This window comes from Balearica regulorum, chromosome 22, assembly GCF_011004875.1.
Source record: "Balearica regulorum gibbericeps isolate bBalReg1 chromosome 22, bBalReg1.pri, whole genome shotgun sequence".
In the NCBI taxonomy this organism is placed as follows: Eukaryota; Metazoa; Chordata; class Aves; order Gruiformes; family Gruidae; genus Balearica; species Balearica regulorum.
The window spans coordinates 5,050,672-5,072,456 of NC_046205.1; the positions used below are offsets into that span (position 1 = coordinate 5,050,672).

General features: G+C 44.0%; 1 long non-coding RNA gene across 1 annotated transcript in view; it reads left to right on the forward strand.

Moving 5' to 3' along the window:
• The window catches only part of LOC142604819 (uncharacterized), a 79,659-nt gene that overhangs the window by 22,752 nt on the left and 35,122 nt on the right, over positions 1–21,785 (forward strand). The window contains exon 3 of the long non-coding RNA XR_012838656.1: positions 3,994–4,190. This is a non-coding gene — a long non-coding RNA (uncharacterized LOC142604819). The remainder of the gene's footprint in view (positions 1–3,993; positions 4,191–21,785) is intronic.

Genomic DNA, 21,785 nt, shown 5'->3' on the forward strand with positions numbered 1-21,785 from the left:
CTGAACAAAGGGTTAAGGGCATTAGAATAGGCATTACAAGAGCACGCAACTTTCCCTCTCAGGACAGAATTTCAGGATCACTGCAGTTGTCATCTTGGTTCTTTTAGTTTGGCTAGATTTTTACCAGTTCAGGCAGTAGGAAAATCTAAGACTGCCAGTATGTTTTTTTTTTAACGTGACTTGAAGTCCTATGTAATAGGCTCCATCAAAAAAAAATAGTCCCTTTTTTTGCCATCACAGCTGTAATGCAATTTCATGTGGTGTCCTTAAGATTGCTACACACACTATAATTTCTCATATACAGCTGTCAGCAATAACCTTTTGTGGCAGCAGAGAGAAAAAAATCTCTGAAATACATATTTGTCTAACATATACTTGTAGACTTTAAATCCTGTCTAACCACATACAGCTGTGCTTCTCTGATCTCTGGTGCAGCGGATGGAGGATTGTGCTTTTTGCTTGTAGGTAGAGCAGAAGCAGCTGGCAGGGCTTGTGCAAGTCGGAAATTCACAGTCCAGCCTTAATTCTGCTCACCTGGTGCATGCAAGGACTTGGCACCCTCTGCAGTCCTACATATGCACAAGAACATAAAATATTTTGTGTTCTTATTGTTCAGTTTTCCTTCTTTGATTCTGAACACAAATAACAGGTTAACCTAATGAGAAGTCAGAGGGAAAAGCCCTAAAAAGATGGTACAAGTCAAGAAGAGAGAGGACTGCAGGACTTGTGAATTTTGAAACACCCAGCAGTGTGTGTTTCACTTCCTGCTGCCTCTCTTACTGTCACGGACCAATTTATATTTTGCACCTCAACAGGAGATGCCCCACTGCCAGCAGAAACTTTTAATGATGCTCAGCCTTGCATGCCGCTCTGGAAACAAGCTCTGAAGAATATGGAAGGTTTTGCAACATATTATTCCTATAAATAAAAATGTGTTTCTCACCAGGAATTCATATTCAGATACTCTTCCACGTTTTAGCATTGTGGGTTTTTTTCTCTTCTGGATATGCATTACCCCTTGTTGACGTCCTTTCAGCTTTTTCAGATATCTCTTTGCCTTGTGAACTCTGGTAAGCAGTAGTATTGCCAGTAGGGTTTTAGTTTATTGATTTGTGTGAAGATTCTTTTCATCCTAGTTTCCTTCTGCTTACGAAGTTGTGATGAGTCCTTTCCAACCTCCAAGTAATACATTGTCTGAGCGGGAAGATGGAACTATTGCAATGAGAAAGCTTCAGGTAGCAAGCTACTCACCTTAACGTCCAGTTACACATTGTGCAGTACCCCTGGCATTACGGTAGTTTGTAGCTGTGGAAGCCTTTTTTGGATGATCCAGATGTTAAAGTGCTGTCAGAGGACAGGCCTTAGAAGCATACAAAACCATGTTTGCAATTTATTTAGGTGCGAAAGCTGTTGGTCTCTGATGCTGCATCAACGTTCGTGTTTTAGCTGGGATCAGCGGCAGGCTTTTAACTGAGATGTGCTGGCTGTCTGCAGTTGCTGTGTCTTGATATTCATCTTGAGGTGGTCTTGATGTGCATGATCTGAATTCCTTTCCGATAACACTAAAACGGAAGATGCACTCCAGGAGTGCTCACGATGAGCTACAGCTGCAAATGGTGTCTGGCCCATGATGGGATCACACTAGATCCAGTCCAAAGTTTAAAACAAACAGACAAAACCCAAAACCCCTCAAACGTTTATAATGTTGCTGTCAGGTCCTCAGCACCAGGTGCTTTGTTCTGCACATCTGCTCCTATTGCTAGTAGATGTGCTACTATAATGGTCTAGCGTAAGTATTTCCTGAGACGTGAGTTCACTCAGCACTTTGTACAGTCTGCTCTACTAGCTACACGTATTTATCTGGGGTCTGGAGCACGAGCAAAAATTCAAGCACCATCCAGCCAAGATCTGAGTCACTGGGCCTTGTTAAGACAAGAGCCACAGACCTAGATATAATTAACTTGAGTTTTACGTATGGAATGAAAATAGTGTAAGAATGACCTCAAAAACCCAATTTCCTGGGAACTGTTGTGTGAAATGATAGGGTTTACATAGAAATGTAACTAGCCAGGCTCTCTACACAGTATTGAGCAGAGTCCCACCAGGCATTTGACAGCGAGTTCTATGTGGAGTTAAAAATACAGGATAAGGTAGAGGTGGGAAGGGTTGGAAAACTTTCTGAAGACTATTTAATGGAGCTTGCCTGGCATTTTTCATTTTTAAATTATGCATTTGAAACAATGTTCAACACAGCTGAAGAAAGACTGAGAGAAAGGTGGCCAGGGAGACATCCCCACAAATCTTACCAAACCTAACAAATAATGAAGCTTAGTTCTCAGGCATCCCTCATTACAGCAAATCCTTTCCTAACTGAACTAGAGGTCCCTGCAACCTGGTTTGGTGTTCCAAGGTAAAATGCAGATAGCATTTGTTCTGAAACGGGAATCTGCCAACCAGTTTACAAGGAACCTGGCTTCACTTGTCTCCCTCAGCTTCCTGGATGCATAGTTAGTGACCTGTAAGAGGTTATGTCCCTTTGGCTGAGAAGCAGACAGTGGTGCTCCATATGAAGACGGTACCTTGCCAGTGCTGTGGTTGGCAGTGCAGGACAGGGCTTTAGCGTGTTTCTGAGCATGTTGCTTGAGGCAGACTAAGAGGGTTTTGCAATTAAATCCTAGTAGCTTGATGCTGAATGGGACCATGGCTATGGAACTATACGGAGAAGATAGTCTACTATTGGAACAGTATACTATTGGATTCTAAAGAGATCAGCTGTTAGTTGCACATGTAATTGCATCAGTTAAATTATTAAATTTTATTAGTGATCAAATCTCCTTTGGATATAAGTTAATAACTAGCTCGGTTCATGAGGAAACTGCCCCTTGAGCAAGGAGCAACCTAGCGTCACAAATTGGTCCATCCTTTTTTCTGCAACATCTGTGTTCAACCACCTTGGAATCATGGAAAACCAGGTTAATTCATTTTGGAAGAGACCTCTAGATGCATTTGGTTTAACCCCCCCCCACTCAAAGCAGGACCAACTCTGAAGTTTGACCTGGTTGCTTGAGGTTATACCGCAAGATGCCAGAGGAGCATAACTGACCCATGGTTTTGATGCAAAGGCCAGACTTAGAGTTGTGAGAAGATGAACTTAGATGAAGCTCTATAGCCCGAGGTAGATAGTGCTCATCATGGATAACAATCTCCCAGTCTTTCTCATGGTATGTTAGTGGGATTAGCCGTCTAGTTTGCCAAGTTTTATGTAAGAGGAAAACTTCTAGCTAAGATAAGATCAGCTACAGAGAGACTCACTTGACAGAACTGAGTCTTAGTTCATTTCATGCTTTGGCTGATATCATACCGGTCGCCTACACAGTGCTGTCCTGCTAAGACGCCTTGATGAATTTCTGAAACTCATGTACCTTCCTGAGTCTCTGTTTTCCTCACCTGCAAGTTTAGTCCGTTTTTATTCCCTCTATGTTGGCTCCAGCACTCCCTAAAGCTGTTTGGGTTTTTTTTATGCTTCCCTTTTATGAATGCTGTGCTTAAGCAGTATATGGCTAGCAAGCACACAGCTTTTGCAGATCATAATGTTCTTTATTTTCTCAATGTTGCTCATTTAGAGGCACTTTAAGGAAACATTTTCCTTCAGGTTGCTTGTGAAAGGAGATTGCTTTGGGTAGTTTCTTTATATTCAGTTTATCTTGACTTTACATGGAGTGCAAATGTACATTGCTAATACATGGAAATGGTCAAAAGGAGAAATTAAAACTGCTTGCATATGCTTTTTGAAATGTGTTTCTGCTCTGAAAAGTAATTATGTGAATTTGACCTGGCCTCACTTAGCTCATCTTCTCCCTGAGTCAGGTCTGCTGACATTAGCGGAGTGGTTACTGTTGTCAGAATGGTCTTCCTGGTTACTCTCTGAGAGACTGAATTAAATTTGAGATTTTATGCATCACCAGTAGATTATTTTTTTCCCTCTAATTGCAGGAATACCTCAAGCACTCCTGTGCCTTCAGGATATGGTTGACAGCACTGCACAAGTGTGACTGAGATCCTGATAAGCAAGTGAAATGACATGGATGCATAAGTTTACCAAAAACAGAATTAAGAGAATTTTGCTGGGGTGACAGATGGAACAAAACTTTGGTGAATATGGATTGAGAATGCTTTGGCACCTATTACAGGTAAGAATGCCATGTAATTTCTTACGTGTCTGGATGCATGGCGCACATGCATACACCTCTGAATTTTTTTTCTGATCCCACGAAGAATCCCAGGAACATGTGTTTGGACACACTTCTTATTTATTTTTAAAATTTGGCCATGAGTTTGAATGTGCAAATTTAGGCATACAAAGATCAGATTTGTCTTTTCAAAAATCAGAGCTTATTAAAGGCACTTCCTTTTCCCTTTGAAAACTGCCATCAGCCACCCCAGAATGGCTCTTGGCTTGGAAATGTATGCCTTGAATTGTTAATTAGCGTTTAGGTTTGACCATGAAAAGCTGATATTCCCTACCCCTTGAAGGAAGAGAGGCCGATGACCGTTTCAGAACCCGTCCATTTCCAATCTGCTCTCTGTTTCCACCACTGATGCTCCTACCTTGCCTGTGAAATGAGCCAGCTGTTCCTAGATTTCACAAAAGAAAGATGCAGACTCGGGGATTGTCAGAAGATTGTGTGCGCTCTGGTTTGCGTAGGCTTCTCCTTCATTTCAGCCTCCTTCACTTGCCTAAAGAAACTAAAATCTGTAAATTTAGAAGCACCATGATACCAGTATTCCCTCCCTGTGTATAATATATACTCCCCTTTTCACTGAATCAGAAATACATGATCAAAAACCCAGATATTTTTTAAGGAATAACATGCAGCTAAGGGGATTTTGTTATGTAAGAAATAGTAACAATTAATATGATCAGTGCTTAGATTGTGACACAGGTGCTTTTCCACAGACTATAGACTCTGAAGTAAGTGATTAAAGGATCTTAGTAAATGGGTAATATTGGAGTGGAGTGTCGAGTAGTATGCTGCAGGATTTGTTAATGCTAATATCTGTTAAGAAAATATATTTTTTATTAGCCCTTCTTCACATATAGTTTCAAATCTTTCCATTGAAATCTTGCTGTAGAAATAAAGCTGCTTAAAAGAATTTACTGCTGTGGCATAGCATGCCTTAAAATTTAACCAAAAGTCGACATGATAAAAAAATTGATCAGTTCAGTGAACACATTTCTTTGCCTTAAACTGAAATGTGCATTCTGAAAGAGCATGGCTTGTGAATTGGAGATCCATGAAAGGCACAGACCTGCTAAAAGAATAACATTTTGGTGCAACAAGCTTATTTGCTTAACAGCTTTCTACTGCAATTAACATACGCGGCAAATGTGTTTATTTAATGTGACAGTCTGCTCAAATAACCCTCTTTCAAGAGTCGGGATTATATAATCTGGAAATAGTAGAGTTAGACTGAGATTAAAATTATTGAATGTCTTGTTTATCCAAAATGCCAGCAGCACTGCCTCCTCCTTTTCTCTGTATTTCCTGCTGACTTGTAAGTGATCTGCTTGGGCTCTGGTGTCCTGAAATTAATGAACTGAGAGCACCATTCTGCATAGGACTGCTGTTTGGAACAAAAGAAAGAGAAACTGAAAGAAACCCTGAGGAAGAGAGTTTGTGCAGCAGCAGTACTGAAAGGATTTGACCTCATCAGGCTTTGTGAGTTGGCAGCTGCATTGGTCCTACAAGACTGAAACGAAGAGGATGCTAACGGCAAGGCATGAAAAAATAAAGTGACAAAATTTATAGTCAGGGATCAGCCAGTGCCTTGGACTTGGCTAGTGAGTGGTTAGCCCATGTTCAGCTGGCTCCATGGAGACCACTTTCTCTGGAGACACACACTGGGGACCCTCTGACCAGAGAATTTGCTTGGGCTGAAAAAACGGACGCAGGCAGCGTGGTCTACTGCCCGCTGCAGGAAATGCCACTGGGGCATCCTGAGCAGGGTATAGCTGCAAGTCACAGCAGCTGCCCTCAGGTGGATGCTCTAAGCATGATTTGGACTTGAACTGCAGTTTTCAGGAATCACTCTGCTCTGAGAGTGTGAACATGCATCAGCCAAGCCACTGCCCTTGTCACTGTCCCAGTCTGCACACCTCTGCTCCCTCCAGCCTCCTCAACAGTGTTTAAAAAATACACAACTTGTCTTTACCTCATGTTGTGAAACAAAAGGGGAGGGTGGTCTAATATCTGTTAGCTAATGGGTAAACAGAACTGACTGGCCCAGCATGCGCTGAGGGTGGGCAGTCGGCATGGACAGGGACTCATGGGATGGTAGCCAGCAGAGCACTACAAGGAGCACGGAAGCTGATACAAGCCTCTCGGAGCAACTGAGACTTCTAAGCCTCAGGAAAAGGTAGTGGGGTTGCTGCTCCCTCACCCGGTAATTAGATGACTTTCATTTCTATTGATTTAATTGACTTGGCCCCCGAGCGGCCAGTCTTCGAGCTGTTGCCTTGTTGTCTGCTCCTAAGATCATGTCTGCACCTACTGAAGGATGTGGAAAGGTGGGCAGAAGGGTGCTGTGTGCTTCTCCATAGGCTGATTTGAGACACTGGAACCCTGAAGTAAAGTCAAAACTCAACCTTCAAAGCAGAAATCATATATGAAAATAGATTTCTCCCTGCAGCTGCTTAGAGGAGCTGGTAAAACACAAAGCTGGTGATGGTTCTACCCTGCATGGCCTTGAAAGGGTTCAGAGTCATAGAGAGCTGAAGTGCATTTTCACTGTTAAGCCAAGAGACAACTTGCAGTTTCAGTTAATTTTAGAGCTGTAACAAATTCCTCTTCCCGATACCTCCAAATGTGGGGATTGATGAAGGAAAGTTTTCATGACTTCTGAGTCAGGTGTTCTCTGTTACTAGTACTGCCAAGGTGGTTAACTGTTTCACATAGTTGCATATCATTTTGGTTTTCCATTCTGAAACCTGTTCTGCTCCATGGCTTTTTCTTGCAATAGCAGCTACATATTTCAGAAAAGAAAAAAGTTCATTCTGGGTATCAGTATGAGCAGCTGCCAAATATTAGAAAATAAAAAGCAAGGTCTAATGGGCAGAGAATCTGGAGACTATGGGGGTTAGACAACAACATGAGAAGCAGTTGATTTTTCACTAGCTTATACTTTAGAATTCTGAGGGTCGGTCCAGCTCGCATCATGGTGGTACAGGATCAGGCAGATGAGTGCACATTCTGAAACAGTCTCATCCTGTGCATACATTAACCTGCATCATCCCATCACAGAATCTTTCTCCTTGCAAGATGTTTTACAGGAGAACTGCAGAATGCTCTTACAGCAGACACAGAGTAGCTCGAATATGCTCTGAACAGCAGAGTGCCCTCTGAGTCGATGTCAGTTTGTGCTATATAGTTTTGACTAGAATAAGCATGCAGATATTTTTTTTAAATTATTCTGATGATTTGGGAATGGAAGTGATAAAGTACTATTTGATATAGTCATGACTGCATGGAATGTGAAGTAGCATACTGCTTTTAACCAAGGAAGTCTGTATAATGTCTTTTGTGCCCCATATGAAGCAGGAAGGCACTTCTCTGCTTTTGCTAGTTGACTGCTTTCTCTCTCACATGAAGATAATCCTAACAGTAAAGTATTGCTAATTTACAAATGCCATGAAAAGAATTCATCCAGAGTTACTTCAGACAGAGGTGTTGAAAACCATCAGTGTGGTCCTAAACAAGGCAGGAAATAATACCCTAAAATGTTGCCCAAGGGGCTGAGCTAGCTGAATTGAAAATTTAACACAGTAGTTGTTAGCAAATTTGGGGATCGTAATGCCAAACTCTTTGTGAAACATTTGAATCTTTGGCAATGCTGGAAAGGGAAGTAAATCAGCCATGTTCTGGTGGCTTAGAATCTATTTCTATCTCATAGATTGCCTAGGAGATTACAGGAGAGAAGTCTGCAATACAGGGTGTGCTACAGTAGTGGGTAATCCTGGTTAATAGTTCAGGAACACTCCTATAGGGCGTAGTTACCATCCGAGTATATTGTATTTAGAGTATGAAAAGCTTCCTGACCATTTTTTCTTAACCCAACTAGGAACACAGGGTAATCCAGCTGAAAGTCTTACTTTCCCCTTGTGGGTAACGTATGGGGGAATTGAACAGGACTGTTCTGGGCAGTTGCAATGCTGCTTTTTATTGGAGAACAAGACTCAGGAGTCTGTATAGGAGAGGGAAACTCTTGCGTGTGAAGGAGCCCGTGCCGTGTATCCCTGATAGACGAAGCTGGGGAGATGTCTAACCAGGTTGCACATGCACATACAGAGGACCAGTTCCCCTCCTGCCTGCTTGGTCCTGTTGTAAAACTTGAGAGCAGAGCTAGGTCAGGGGCTCCAGACCATAAGCCAAGGCAGGACTTGTAGTCATCTCAAAGATTTTCTACACATTGGACTGTTACTACCTTGTGCCGTTTAGTTTTGTGTCACTCCTCTTCCTCCTTCCCTTGCACACCTCTTCAGTTTCATTCCACTTGTGCACCTCTGCCCCTTCTTGGTTGTCCTGTCCTGTCCTACCCTTCCTATTTATTTATGTCATACTGAATTTTCTCCTTTACTTAAATTATGGCAATGATATACTCTTTGTTTCCATCAGCTTGTCTGTTCTGCTGGGTTATTTTACCCCTTTTCCCAGCCATAGAAGGTCTTCTGTCTAATCAGGTAGTGCTCTCTGTTGCTCTGTTTGTTCAGTGCTTAGCACAGTGTGCCCCCATTCTTGGTTACCTCTTAGGATCCATGCCTGTAAAAGTTACAATTTCTTAACAGTAGTCATGCTTGAGGATGCCTAAGTAGGATTTTCTACAGCGCACTGAAGGGTGCCCTGACCACAGCCTACCCACTCGGGAGCACACTGCGTAAGCATTTGTGAGGAACAAGGTGAGGAACCAGATCCTTTCCCTTCTTAGCTAGCAAGAAAAGCCCTTTTCTTTGGTCAGCACTATGCTGGCAGAAGCTCCATTTTAAACACCTTCCAAGAGTGACTGTGGAACACCTAGAGACCACGGTATCTCTCACTTTATTTATTTATTTTCTGAGAGTCTGCGAAACTCCTCGAGATGTCCCCAACCCTGGAAAACTTCCACGTTCCTAAGGGAGTATAATGAGGTTTTAACTCTGAGGCATTGCATTTTCAGCTGTGGAGGAGGCTGTTTCCATTCTTGCCAGAGGATTTGGCAGTCACTGCATCTCGTTGAGACTATCACCCATTTCAGTTTGAGGATGCAAAGCCGCCTTTCAGTGTGGTCTTTGTACATGTGGGACATGCGGATGGGTATCTGGGCAACATGGAAAAAGCTTCTGCTCATGGCTAGAGGACAAAGAGAGCAACCAAAGAATTAATTTTTTAGTCCCATTCTCCCCACATTCTAAAAATGATTGAATTGCTAACTGGTGTTGCCTGTTGCCCAGAGAGCGCCGGGTCACCTCTAAGGGAGTAATGTCGTCTCTTATACATGCTAAACTTGCAGACTCTTCAGGCTACAGCACCCAAATTTCCCTCAGGTGTACTGAACATTTCAGGTGATGATTGACCGCTCTCCCTCATATTTGTATGATTATTAGTCTCTTCTCTGTGTGCTATTCAGCGGACAGCACTGCTCATAAAAAGCAGATAGGAGCAAGTTGGGCTGCTGCCCCTGGTGAGTAGGAGAGAGGATGAGCTGATTGATGACCCTTGGCTGTTTTCTGATGTTGCAGTTGTTTTTTATGATGTCATTAGGAGGCTATAGTCACATTAAGGAATCCCTCATGACATCATAAAGGACTTGATATTTCGCTAATGTTATTTCAGCAGAGTGGAGCTCTGGCATTTTATAGTCTTTGCTTTCCCCATAGAATTAGGAGTTCTCTAACTACAACCTGGAAGAAATGCAAAAATAGTCAAATGCCGACTTCAAAAGTTATGGTTGAAGAATGCTAATATATTTGGCTTTTTCGGAGCACACAGCACCTTTAGGTGGAATACATGATGTGTTTATAAAAGACGCCATCAGTGAATACATATCCTCATGCAAAGGAAGAATCAGGCATGCCTTCCACTTTTTTTGGTGCACGGACACAAGAAAATATTTTTTCTGGATACTTTTTGGAATAGCGTGAGAGATAAGTGGGCCATAGGACGGCACCATGTCACCACGTGGGCTTTGGCACAGGAAGACAGAGTTGTGGTGTAATGGTGAGATCAGGAAAACCCTGATAACGGAGTGAGACGCTATCATTTCCTAACAGAAGAGGGGAATGCTAAAGCCTGTACTGAGCAGAAACCCTGTTTTGAAGAGCTTGGTATCGGTGGAGAAAGCACTGTGAGTGCTGTTGCCAGCTGTACCGTAAGAGGGGTATGGGAGGACTGAGGCTGCTCAACCTTATTGAGTGTCACCTCACAGGGCGAGAGCTCAGCATCTTCATCGCAGTAACGCAAACATTTCCCCAGGTGAAACTGCTGTTAGTTAAGGGTAGGAGACTGGGAAAGGAAGGAGAAGAAGGTTTGCGTACCAAGGGAGAAATCAAATTCCAGTTTGCTTTACTGCAGTGTTAAGGGATCCCTCTACATGGGTTTATGCTGGTCTCTCCTGCCTTCCTTTCCTAATGCACTTAATAGTATATAAATACTCTGAATGGTACCTTAATCTGTCCCTTTTTCACAGAGGAAATACAGCTCTGGTTTTACCTTAATTTTCTTTGTGTTGTCTGAGAGTTCCCAAAGCAAAGGAACTTATTCTTAAGCTACATTTCTATGAATTTTGCTCTCTTCTCTCTGGTTACCCCTATATGTATGTACTAAACAGCAATAATAATATTTATTGCATTCGTTTAAGATTTTTCATTACTTATTATCCATGACTCTGGATAATAGCTGGGAAGCCAGCTAAGTGGCAGAGCACCCAAAGCCCCGCTGAACGGCAATGGCAACTGGACCTTTACCTTGCACAGATGCTTTCAAAAATTCTTGCTGTTGACTGCAAAATCCCTCTTGAAACAGGCTTTAGGCTGCTAACTGTTTTAAAAGCTGTTGAAATTTTTACCCATAATGACAGGCAGAAAACTCCAGAATCTAAAAGACTCTGTCATATGGACATTAATCTGAAATGAACGCTCTCTTATTTCACATAGAGAACTATACAAAATAAAAAACCTCCCTCTGAGACCCCAGCTGGATTTGCTGTGGGATCCTTTTTGGCCAGAATCCATCTGCATACTGAAAATTCAGTAAATTAGAGTGATGGGGTTTTTTCCCTCCAGAGACTCTACTGCAATTACGAATGTGTAATACCTCAAAATTATTTTACAATCTCCAAACCAGCTAATTGGACTGTTTGGTATGAGACACAGCATTTTCTGAAACACAAGCCAAAATGTAAAAAAAAAAAAAAAAAAAAAAAATCAGGGCAAAAGTTAGTCTGCTAAGTGACTGTCACATCTGTAGAGAGAGACTGGGGCATCTGGAGTCTTGGAGACCCTGTCAGATGCCAAGTTAAACAGTCGGTGACCTGGTGGTTGCTTTCCGTTGGTTCCATGAGTCAGACAGGAAGCAGATAGACCTGAGGCTTTTCTTGATTTTAAGCATAAGGAATGTTAACTTATAAACGCACCTCTCATTAGAGGAAACATGGAGAGACCTGAACTCCTGAGAAGAAGGGGAAAAAGTGTACGCCGCACTCTGAGAAAATAATAGGAAAACCCTTTGCCTTCCTCATTGCCTCTCCTTCTTCTGGAAGCTTCAGTACTTTTTCAAGGCAATTACATAAATAAATACATGACGTTCCTTATACCGAAAATGAAGAAAAGCCTTGATTTTCTTGATTCCAGAACATATCTTTAGGAATGATCAGTGCCGCTGCTCTGCAGGTGAAAAAAAAAAGCTATGTCAATTCATTTATATCTAAGGCTAGTCATTTTACCCATGTTTTGCATTCTTCTCTGAAGTTTAAAGCTTTAATTATAGGTTTCTTAGCTGGCAGATTGTTTAACATTTTGAAGGAATAAATAAAATTGACATTTTTCTCTGTAGCTTACTGAAGCAGCATATTCCTTTTTGCCTTTTCTTCCAAGACCCTCCTTTTCCTAATATATGTCAATATAGGAGGAGAATAACCAAGGTGGGGAGAGAGAGTGTGGGGAGGGGAGGAGGAAGAACATTAAGTGACATTAAATCAAAGATAATTATCAGCTGTCAGTCAGCAAATGGCACAGAGCCAGAGCAGCACTCAGTAGGGGTCTGCCTGTCCAGCCTTACTTCCTTTCCCTTCAGAGTTTGCAAAAGGTGTAATATTTGTCTTTAAACAACATGATTTATTACCAGGTGAATCTGGAATTTTAATCCAAAGTTCCATTTGGAGAATGAAAATGCCTTTCAGTAGAACAGTATCTCTGATGATGCATCATTTATCCTTTCCATTTCAATGCCCTGGCCTCAACATCCAGTATTGCAGCAGGTTCTTTTTTCTCCTGCTTGGAAAGAAAAATATTCTTATAATCTTGAAGGGGTTATTGTCACTGACATTATTAACAAAGCCATGTTATTAAATTACTTTATATATGCCATGTATAATATTTGTCCTTTTTAAACATGTTTGACATAAGAATCTCAGTGAGAGACCCTGGTGTAGCATCTGCATTTCATGAGGACTTCAGAAAAAAGCTATAAGGAGTCCTTAATCTGTTCTAGATGAGAGGGAAGAATGGGAATCCTTGTTTATGTTCAGCAAGGACTAAATGTCAGCTGGCTCTGAAACCTTTTCTCATGTTATGACATGTTCCCAGTATTATGTTTGACCAGCTCCTGTCAATGAACTGGTCCTTTCGATAAAATTCTAGGATATTACAGAACTTTGCACTTTGTGTTGGATTTATGCAGCCAAGCAAAAAGCTGCAGAAAGGCATTCTAAATACCAGAGGACAACAAAAAAGCCTGTTGTTTCTACTAGGTTTCAAGCGCTTGAATTTGTTGTTGCAGAAGAGGCTGTTTGCAGGGTCTTTGTGCAAGTGTATTTCAGATCAGGTACCTCATCATAATCATTCCTTGCAGTACTAGAGGTTATGCCACACTTCTGTCAGGCAGCCCTGCCCGTGTCTTTGAGTCCTGTCCTGAGATCTGAAGAAGGGAGGAGAGGCAGGCAAACTGTATGCATCTCAGAAGCATACCAGTAGCTCAGACTACCTGAAATCTTGCTGAGGAGACTGTCCTTCCTCGGTCCTTGTGGTCCTGAAGCCATCTCTCTGGCAGTGCTGTACTCATCACACCAATGCTAAGCCTGTGGCTCCTTGACAATCATAATCCCCAAGGCAGCGGATTTGAATTGCTGTCAAGGGTACAGAAATGTCTGTCTGAGAGCCTCCCATCTGCCATTATTCTGACTGCCAGCTTGTGTGTGGTTGTACGTTGTTTGATCTCAACAAGAGCTGCCTGGGAATGGCACAGTCACCAACTAACAAACCTACACTCCAGAGTCTGTCCCTTGCTCTTCACCGCACTGACACGAAACTCAGGCTTTGCATCAGAAGTGAAAGGGCCCCGGGGAATGGTGGACGCTCTGCAGCGTGATCTTCTCTTGCAATCAATGACTAGCATTGCCTGCAAGTAGGCTGTGTGTATCTTAGGCATTGCTGCTCTTACTCTCAGTTGAAGCCAGTCCCCTCTGTGTGATGTGGCAGTCAGCTGGCTGTGATACTGCAGGTAGATTGGGACTTCAGACAGCAGGTGAAAAACAGGGTGACATAACCCCCTGAGGAACAAACAGTTTTACTTTTGTGCATTAACAGTGTCCCGTACGGTGAAGGTGAATACGAAGGAGAGTCCTCAGAGGATGTTCTGGCACTCAGCATTTCCCAGGGTCATTGGTGGCTTTGTGATTCTTTTTTTTAAATGTATAAATCACTGATTAAATGTCTGTTTGCCAGGCTGCACCACCCTGGACATGCCTGGAGATGTCCCAAAGGAGGAGGTGGGAAAGGGGGAGAGTTGCCTGCAGCCTGGGATAGTTATCTGTTTGCTTTGAACAGAGCAACTGATCTACCTCTGGGGTTTTGCTTTCACACAAGTTCATCCAGTTCACCTACTTCTACTGCTCGTTATTAATAGAATCGTTAGCAGGTTCACTCCACAGCTTTTAGGGAAGGTGTGCACATGGGTGGCACCTGAAGACAGAAAGTATCTGATTATATCTAGTACTTATTTGGCTCATCTTCCCAGGTGCGCTGTTCTACAGATAATAAACCAGGCAACTTCACAGAGGGAGGTACAGGCACACCCTAGCTGTGGGCTCCGGCTGTATTCCAGCACCAGCTCACAAGTGGGGTACCCTTGCTGGTGAGGAGTTAGGACTGTGCCTGCATACACAAGGGAACACAGACGTGGCTGCTATGACCTGCAGAAATGGCACAGGTGAACAGATTTGTCACTGAACAGTAGGTCTTCAGAGGCACCTGTGTTCTCAACCCAGCGGTGGCACTGTCTGTGGTGGTGTCTGTGGACACATCTTTCCCTTTGTGCATCCTCTTTGTCCCTGACTTCTGGCCATTTATACATAAGCTCATGATGGCACGACTTGCTTTCCATCCAGTGCAGCGAGATGTAGCTGCAGCGCGGGTACATTTACTTGAATTTACTTGAGTGTACCTGCGCAGGTGCCAATAGCTGCGTAGATGTAACCTGTGTGTTGGAGCACAGTGTCACGTAACAAAACTGAGGTCTGGTGCGTGCATATGGATCATGCACACTGTTTGTGATGACAGGCTGCCCTGGGTCTTAGCACGTACAAGGAGGAGGAGGTCTGTCGTGGACCTGAGTGCTGTAGGCTGAGCTCTCTGCTCTGTGATACCTTCTGCGGCATCTGTGGTCTTCCTCTGGCAGCGAGGCTGAGCATGGAAACTGAGAGGTCAGGTCTAAGATTTCAGCTGGAGCCAGTTGAAGAAGAACGGAAAGGAAACGGAGGAAAGAAGGTCTCCTAAAACAGACTTCCCCTCATCTTTCAGCGTTATGTACAATGCTACGTGGACTTCTTCAGCTGGATTCCACTTACAACCTGCTACACTACATCTAGAAATGAGCATGTAAGGGTGAGCAGTTGATTATTACTGAACGCTCCATTCTGCCCTCAGATGCAGATAGTGATCTTGATTTAGCTGTTCAGCCATGGATGCCTTTGAACTCAGACCTAGCAGAGAGGGCTGAATCTTTTCCATCTGATTCATATCCAGAGCTTCTGCTATTTACTCAAGCCTCTCGGGTGGAGACATTGGGCTGGAGAGCTTGTGGGAACAACTCCCTTCAAGTTCTAGCTGCAATCTGAGAGCTGTGGTGTAGGAAGAAAAACAGGGTAGCCAGCCTGTCTTCAAAGTGAGCCTTTCTTCTCCCCAGAGCAAGTGTAGTTCTGACCCTGTTTAACACCAGCTCTCTCACACAGAATGAAAGGTTAGTACATGCAGTTTTGCAGGCTCATAGAAGAATTTCTCTGCCTGAGTGGAGCAGGTACATGTGTTTAATAAGCACTTCAGTACAATTACAGTAAGGGTGGCAAGTGATTTTTTTATTTTTTTTTTTCATCTAGACAGCCAAGTTTTTGTGGCAGTCTTGACATTTTTGCAATGCTAGCTTTAGCAGTAACATGTGCTGCATGCACTGAGTGACCCTTCAGCAACTTAATGCTTCCAAATCTACCTCAGAGTAAGCTGGAGACCTCTGGCCAGAGCAGCACTTGTTTTAGCTTGTCAAGATGGCTTCATTAGAATTTTCATTGCAAATTTAGTGCATGAAATAAGTTTGGCTTCCAGCCTGGTGACTTGTCTCAGTCACCTATGCTTTTAGCCTGTGTTCAGGATAAGCAGGAACGTCTTACTCAGTGGTAATCATGTCATCTTGGATTTTTAAACCTCGCCTTTCTTCCTGGCAAACCAACACCTAATTAGTTTGATAGTATTAAATGCACTGGATATTTATATGTTATCAGTTATTAATGTATCTTGCTGATATATGAATCTATTTGACTCGAACAAAGCACCTTTTACACTCAGACGCAACAGACATTACTTCGCTTAACTACTGGGCAGATGGTAGCCTGATAGTCATTTGTCTGCCCCTAGAAAGCATAGCACTAGTGGACCAGTTTCTTAGGCAACGCCTTTTTGTGCTTGGTAGTCAAGGACTGCCAGCTGTTGGGATATTGTTCTCGCGCATCTTTGGCCATGAGTTTAGAAGGCGTCATGAGAGCTCTTCAGACTAACTGTATCGTATAGATTTCAGGACTATGGTCGTAATATCCATGAATAGGAAAACAAAAAACCAAACAAAGAAGGCAACACACACAGGTTAACATACCTGTTGCGTAGTCCAAGAAAACTGCTCAGAACAGATGCAGCACAATGGCTGTTTGCTAAATGTTCGGGGGCAGTTGGCTCAGTGGAGCTGTGCCGCAGGGCTGCAGAGAGTGGTTCAGGAGTTCTTTGGGACATAAAGCAAGTCTCTTTTCCAGTGGATTTTTTTAATGCACCCAGATGTATAATAGTAATAGGAGCATTCTGTAAAAAGGCAGGAGCTCGACCAGATAAACTTTACAATAAAACAAATATTAAAGCTTATTTATAGTTCTATGCTCTCCTTTCTATTTATGAAACCTTGACATATTTATCTTTTATTTAGAAATTATTAGTCCCAAACTGGGCTCAGATGCTTCATCTCCTTTTTGAATTATGAGCAAGAAAAAACAGTAGAGCAACGATGCCACCAGAGTGATGGCTTTACATCTTTAATCTAATTAATTTATGAGCATTGCCAGGGAGTCCCTACTACAGCACCTGAATGCCTGGAAATCCTACATTTTAAGAGTTTTCCATTTGATATTTTGTTTCCTCCTGCTAGTGTGGGTCTCATGTGTCCAACCCTGTAGTGTTCAGTACACAGAAAAGCAGTATTAATAAGTCTTAGTGCTTCTAATGTCAGATAAAATTGAATTGATTTCTCCTGGATTGTTTGTTGGTTATGTTTGTCTTGTTCTGATGAGACGCTCACCGATAGCAGGGTAAGAGGTCCCTGTTTGTGGCTTCTCGTGTTGTATGTGACACCTCACCTTTGCTTTGTTGTCTGTAACAGCAATAACCGACACATTGATGTGTTTTCCTTAAACCTTGTATTACAGGGGCTGACTTTCTCTTGAGCTGCCTTTAGTTTTTGTAGGCTTCCAGAAAACACTGGTAGATGTGGCATCGCGCGATGTGTCAGAGATGTCCAAATCTAGTCTATTTCAAATCTGAATTGTGCTCCTCTTTCGCACTAGCATGCGTGAGAGAGATGGAAAACTCCTGAATTAGCGTTTGCCGTTTGTCAGTGCTGCGCTCCCTGACAGAATCAGACTCGTATTGGCTCTTTTTCTCCCTCCCTCTTAATTAATTTTGCCTGTGCTGAGCAAGCGGGCTCCAGCAGGCTCGCTGCCGTGGACTGATTTCCCCGTCTCCCTTTGATGTGTCTCCTGAGAGGGGCAGGGCACACTGGAGAAACTCATCAGAGAGACCTGCTATTGCTTATTTTCATGCTGCCTTGGGCAGAGCTCTTCTCTGTCCTCTACTCTTACATTATTTCTCTTTCAACAGCAACTACATTGTCCTAACACAGCAGACATTTCTAAGTCTTGTGAGCTGTGGGAAGCCTGGGGCCCGTTCGCTCCATGGCGGCAGCAGCAGTCAGTGCACGCAGAGCACTGGCCACCCAGGACGGTGTCGGAAACCGAAAGGCTGGGCCTGGCTTTCAGAAGTGCTCGGCACCCTCATCCCTGGCAGGTTTACAACTCCGAGTCCATGGTTAAGGGGTGGTGCCGGACTGCTCGCTGCTCTAGCTTAGGCCAGCATGCCTCTCTGCCTGCCCCGAGGAGGCTCGTCCCTCCCTGAGAGAAGTTTCCCTCTCTCCCGTGGTCGATCTCCCCCTCTGCGCGGCCGCCGGGGCCAGCTCTCCCTCCCAGGCCTCCTGCCCTGGCCTGGCGAAGAGGTAGCCCAGCGAGCCCGTGGCAGCCAGCGGCAGGGCGGCAGCCGGGCCTTGTCGCAGCAGTCGAGGGGACGACGGGGCCAAGGAGAGGAGGCGCGTCGGCCAGGGAGAGCACAGGCCTGCGGAGGAGGGAGGGTGCTCGCAGCCGGTGCCGAGGTCCTGCGAGGTCCGCCGCTTCGAAGCTGGCGTTTTCCATGGTGCTGTCAGGGAATCTGCTGAGAGCTGGCTGCTGACACAGGGAACTAACGAGCGTTGAGAAACGGCGATGCCTGCCTCTACGTGTACGAATGCGTGTGCACAGAGCAGACGCCAATCTCCAATAGTGTGTGTAAGGCTCGAGTCAGAGCCGTGGGGCGCTTGTTTTCACTGCACCAAAACAAGTAATCACAGCTCTTCACTTTTTGCCATATTTTCTCTCTGTCTCTCACTCTTTTCTTCCTTTTTTTTTTTTTTTAAATATTGCCAAGTAAATGTTAGCTTTCAAATGCTCTCATTATTTAGATTTATTCATGAGATTCCCACCTGGTATTTCTGTATCGTAAAAACAGTTTGTGAATACTTCATAGTAAATTTTTTACGTGAACTTTTGGAATGTACTTTATATTAATTATTTAACTTTAGTAGAGCATGCCTGTTCCATGACTGGACAGAGGAATGCAAATCAGCAGCACAACATGAAGTTCAAATGCCAATTCTTTGCCAAATACTCAGCTCAGAACTTGGTGACAGTACATGAATTAATTCTCTTATTCATGCATTCGCATTTAAAATATATGAAAATCTCTTTTGCAGATCTTGGCTCAGATGTCCACAGAAAACAAATATGCCCCAAAACTACAGACTAGATCGTACTGCAAAACTGATCTTTAAATTCAAGTAAACAGTGCACAAATAATTTTGCCCCATCCAGTCAGCACTAGTCTTGAGTGGGCAGTCCTTAAAAACGGAAAATTCAGCAGCGTAGACAGGTAGATTGCACTACAGCATGGTTGGAGGGAGACTGAAAATGAAGGAAAAAAAACCCTCTTTCTTTCTCCATTGTTGGAGAGAAAGAAACAACAACCCGAATTTCTGATTTAAAATTTGTTTGGCAAAGAAAGCCCAGGGAGCATCCCATCACCATAGTGGTCTCTTTCAAATCAAACTCATAAGTTCCTTACTGGGTATTTATCGCCTGAATTAGAAAATCACAAGCCGTCCTCCCCCCAGTGTCTTCAGCTTTCTCAGCACTAAGAGCATCATTTCACATGCATAACGACCACACCGACTTTTGCCTCGACTGAGTCTGCCGGGCCCGTGTGCCCGGGAAGGTCAGCTATTCTCACAGCCCCAAGGCACCTTCTTCCTTTCAGATACAACATTTCATTTCAAGATTTGCGTGTTTTCCTAGTGTCCATCTACCGGCCTGTGATGCAAACGAGGATTTCTCTCTGCTTCATGTTTACCCACATTTGACTTGTATGCTGCTCGTTTCAGTCACTCTTTCACACTCTGCAGTGGCAAGAGGCCAAAATAAGCTTGTAGCAGCCTGACTTCTGTGTAGGCCAAGGAAATTAGCACAGCACTTCTGTGCAGCAGGATTCTGCAGAAAAATAAAATAAAATAAAATAAATGCACTCCTTTGTCTCAGTGGCAATGCGTTAGTGAGCTCTGATCTGACCCTTCTTCCTTGAATCCTTCCTTGAATCCTTCTTCCTGGATTTAAACTCCACCAGCAACTCCAGTCCGAGAACTGCAGGGGAGTTTGTCCCCAGCGGCGGTTTTGTCTAGGGGGAAACAGGGCAGAAGCAGTGAGGGGAGACAGGGACGAAGGGGAGACACTCTGTCGGGGCAATACCTGGTCAGGCCCCGCGCCAGGGCTGGGCAACTGGGCTATACACACCGGGTGCCGTTCCGAGTACGGCACGGCATGGGTTGTCTCCCCTGGCTTTGCCGGCCCTTGGCAGTGTCTGTGGGTCGAAGCTCAGGGTCCGCAAGGACAGAGCACCGTTGCTGAGGTTTCCTGCCTCTTCCTCGCAGCTGTGGTGGCTTTGCACGCTGGTATGGCAGAGGGCGAGCGAAGCTCCTGCAGCTGCACAAGGGCAGCTGCTGGCCTCGCCATTTTCTGCAGGACGGGGCTGGGAAGCCGTGCTCGCTGGGGGCCGTTTGTTCTCCCAATCCCATCAGCAGAGACAGCTGCCCAGTTCTGAGCAGAGCACCAAAAAGGGCAACAAAGGATAAAAAAATCCTTTCTTTCACGAACATTTTCAAGGTTCTTTCAGAAAAGTCTAAGTTAGAAGCTGGAACTGCTCTTGAGGGGGTCCGAGCGCACCCTTCTTTCCTGACCGCGACCAAGCAGGCCTGCAGCGGCTGGGCTGTGCACATCTGAGCAAGCATGTGGCAGGAGGCACTGCGTCCCGTCCAATGCGCGGTGTGTGGTGTAGGGTAGTTTTCCCTCTATTTTCTCTGTTGAATAGTACAATAAATACGCTCCCTGACCTTGTTAGTGCACAGGCTGGAGTACCCTGAGGCTCTGCCGTGGCATACACTTTTCTTGTCTTTTTTAATTCAACTGCCAATTATATATTTTAGTGAAAGAACTAGAGGTAAACAAGCCACAAATCTGGTGAAGGAAAATGGTCACTGAAGCCACATTTGCTAAAGCACATATTACCTCACCTTTTGTTATCTTTCTCTGGTGTTTATAGGCCTTTCTATGGGTTTTCTATACCTACTGCAGCTGTGGGAATTCCCATATTCTTATCCTGCTTTCAATTTGTTCCTCTCATCTGGCCAGGCCTTCAAATACACCTCTTTAGCTGCTCTCCAAGGAATAATTGTTGAGTGCCTCTGCTTTGGGTGTACCTCAGCAGTCCCCTACTGTGTATCCAGATAGCAAGTGCTGGGTGGAATATTTATTCTGACCTTGTAGAACTGGGAAGAAAAAAGCTGGGAGTGGGCACTGGGCCTCATACGGTGTAGCCTACAAAAGTCTCACATGGCTCTCACTATGTCCTCACATCTTGTTCTCCTCATGCTTGCTGTGGTCCTGGCCACAAAATATTTTCCTGGGATCCCATTAGTATTAGTTTTGCAAGAAGAGCTAAGAAAGCTGACGGGAGCGCAAAGAAGGTGAGGAGCTGGCCGAGAAATGGATCCTTGCTGGGGGCAAGGAACTCAGAGTACGGCTGGGTCCTTGCTCTTGAGTTGCAAGATGCTCATTTGTGACCCTTTGGGCAACTCTGAACCATTGTGAGGAAGCCTATGGCAAAAATGGCCCAGTGATTGTTGGCTCTCTCCTATGAAAGAAATCTGAAGGGGATGAATGACTTAAAGAACATGGGACATTTTTGATCCAACTGATCATTTACTGAATCCACCGGAGGCCATGTAAGAGCTGCTTCTTCAGCTAAAAGACACTTGCTATGCTAAAATGTTACCCACCTGTGTAGCTGCATAGAAGTGTGTGTGAAGGCATTCCTGCTGAGGCAGGAGCTCCAGCCCATGCCACCCACTGCCAGGGCGTTCAGCGATACGGTATGGTGCACGCTCTCTTGTGAACATTCTCAGCAGTACTGGCATGCTGAAACCACAGGGACTTCTCTCCTTTTTGTGCTACAATTTGGGGGTGAACTAGTTCAGTATGCAAAGTGAAATCTTGTACTCCATCAGGATGATGCAGCTCTGTATTCATAGAAATACTGTTTCTGAGAGCTCATGTTTAAAAACATAGGCAAATGGGTCATTAGCTGTTTTAATTAT